Source organism: Marmota marmota, unplaced genomic scaffold, assembly GCF_001458135.2.
Source record: "Marmota marmota marmota unplaced genomic scaffold, marMar, whole genome shotgun sequence".
In the NCBI taxonomy this organism is placed as follows: Eukaryota; Metazoa; Chordata; class Mammalia; order Rodentia; family Sciuridae; genus Marmota; species Marmota marmota.
Window position 1 is genome coordinate 10,218,316 of NW_026000130.1, and position 2,713 is coordinate 10,221,028.

At 37.1% G+C, this 2,713-nt stretch overlaps 1 pseudogene; it reads right to left on the reverse strand.

The window, feature by feature from the left end:
• Positions 1 to 492: 492 nt before the first annotated feature.
• Positions 493 to 733, reverse strand: LOC107154573 (annotated as a pseudogene).
• Positions 734 to 2,713: the final 1,980 nt, after the last annotated feature.

Sequence of the window (2,713 nt, forward strand, 5' to 3'; positions counted from 1 at the left end):
ACCAGAAGTACAGTACTGATGAAGCAATGGATTTCTTTTTAAGTTAGAATAATAAAGATGATGTCAAATTTCAAAGAAAAGGCTAATTTTAACCATCTTGGTAACTAATTAAAATATAATCTCTTTTTAATTAAGAAATCCTAATGTCTGAGGTAGATGATGCCGTTATCATATATCAAATTAGGTTTCAGGTATAAAAATGATAACTAAGGGAAAGAAACCACTGATTTAAAATTATTTTCTTTTAAATTCAGATAGATAATTAAGAATGCTTCCAATAAAGTGGCCTAAACATGAAGTCTGTGTATAACATGTCTGGGACTCACTTCTCTATTTAAAGATGAACTCAGCAGTTGGCAAAAAGATCCACATGCTAACAGAATGGCAATCCACAAAACAGCTGTACCCTTGAAAAATTCAGCTATTCTGCATTTGACATTTCCATCTGGGCTCATTTTTAACTGTTTATGATGTGGATTTCTGAAGGTTTCTTCAGCATTTAACTAGTTCTTTGTTGGTTGAAGGAGCTGAGACTGTTTCTCCACACAGAAATTGATCTGTCATAAATCACTTTTATAATGAGAGAGCAGCTAGAACATGTTGCCACATCTTGCCCATTCTCCATATCTTCCTTGGTGATGGAAAAGTTATTCCCACAGGGGCAGGGGTAGAAATATGTTTTGGAGTCCTCATCATATTGGAAATCCTCAATCTCCACCTGAAACACCATCATCGTTGTTGGGGTTGGCAAAGTGCCGGTGTCCCAGCAGTCTGACAATGCCTCTGTTGGTCTAACTTCCCAATGCTGGCTGGGACCCAGTGCTGTTACCATGCACTTGTGCAGGAACTCCTGTTGCTTGTATTCTTGATAACTGCCATTCTGACTGAAGTGAGATAAAATCTTAGAGTAGTTTTGATTTTTCATTTCTCTAATTGCTAGATATAATTAACATTTTTTCATATATTTGCTGGTTGATTGTATCTCTTCTTTTGTGAAGTGTCTGTTCAGTTCCTTAGCCCATTCATTGATTGATATATTTGTTTTATTGGTGTTTAGTGTGGGGGGGGCAATGGCCAGTGTCTCATTGGAGAGTTTTTCTTCCTGTTTAGGAGGATGTAAGCCACCCTAAAACTTAAAGTCTCAAATAAGTAGTGAATAACAAAACACAAATAGCCACAAGTATATTACAAAAGTGAAGCCCCTGATAGATCTAGTCCACATGGGTGCAAAGAAAAGATGACAAAGAAAAGATGGCTCCAGTGGTTTATTGAAGAGGATACATCAAAAGCAGGGATAAGGTTTCAAGAGTGGAGTCTTTCTTCATGATGTCTAGCAGTCAGCAGGTTGATTGGCATCTTCTCAGGTCACTCCCATCTCAGGTGCTGTGTGGATTTTTGGCAGAACTTGAGGGTGAAGTTCACTTGCATCAGGCAATCAGTCCCTGTGAGGAGGTGTCCAAGGAAGTTCCTAATGCTAGACTTATCCCTTCACTAGGTTACAATGCACAACATAGTCCACACACAGCTCACAGAGGGCTAATGACAGATGTTGAGTTTTTTGAGATATTTACATACCCTGGAGATTAATGCTGTATCTGTGGTGCATGTGGTCCCATCCTGTATACTGTTTCTTCATGTTATTGATTGTTTCCTTGGCTGAGAAGAAACTTTTTAGTTGGAAATCATCCCATTTATTGATTCTCGATTTTACTTCTTGCGCTTTTAAAGAAGTCAGATCCTAAGCTGACATGGTGAAGATTGGCCTTACTTTTTCTTCTGTTAGGTGCAGGGTCTCTGTTCTAGTGCCTATGTCCTTGATCCACTTTGAGTTGAGTTTTGTGCGGGGTGAGAGATATGGGTTTAATTTCATTTTGCTACATATGTGTTTTCAGTTTTCCCAGAACCATTTTCTCTGATGTATGTTTTTGGCACCTTTGTCTAGTATGGGATAACCATATTTATTTGTCTTCTATTCTGTACTATTGATCTACATGTCTTTTTTTGTTCCAATACCACTCCATTTTTGCTACTATAGGTCTGTAGTATAATTTAATGTCTGGTATTGTGATGCCTTCAACTTCACTTTTCTTGCTGTGGATTGCTTTGGCTATTCTGGGTCTCCAATTTTTCCAAATAACTTTTATGACTGAATTTTCTGTTTCTATGAAGAATGTCATTGGATTTTCTTTTTGGTGGGTGGGGGTACTGAAGATTGAACTCAGGGAGACTCAACCACTGAACCACATTCCCAGTCCTATTTTGTATTTTTTTTTTCAAATTTAGACACAGGGTCTCACTGAATTTCTTACCGTTTTGCTGTTGTTGAGGCTGGCTTTGAACTCACAATCTTACTGTCTCAGCCTCTCAAGATTCTGGGATTACAGACTTGTGCCACCATGCCAAATGTCATTGGAATTTTAATAGTAATTGCATTAAATCTGTATAACGCTTTTGGTGGTTACATTTTGACAATGTTAATTTTACCTTCCAAAAGCATGGGAGATCTTTCCATCTTCTGAAGTCTTCAAATTATTTTGTTAGTGTTCTATAGTTTTTCATTGTAGAGGTTTTTCACCTATTTTGTTAGATTGATTTCCAAGGATTTTATTTTATTTTTTTTTGAGGCTACTATGAATGGGATAGTTATCCCAATTTCTCTTTCAGAGGATTCATTTTGATGTATAGGAACACAATTGATGGGGTATTTATTTTT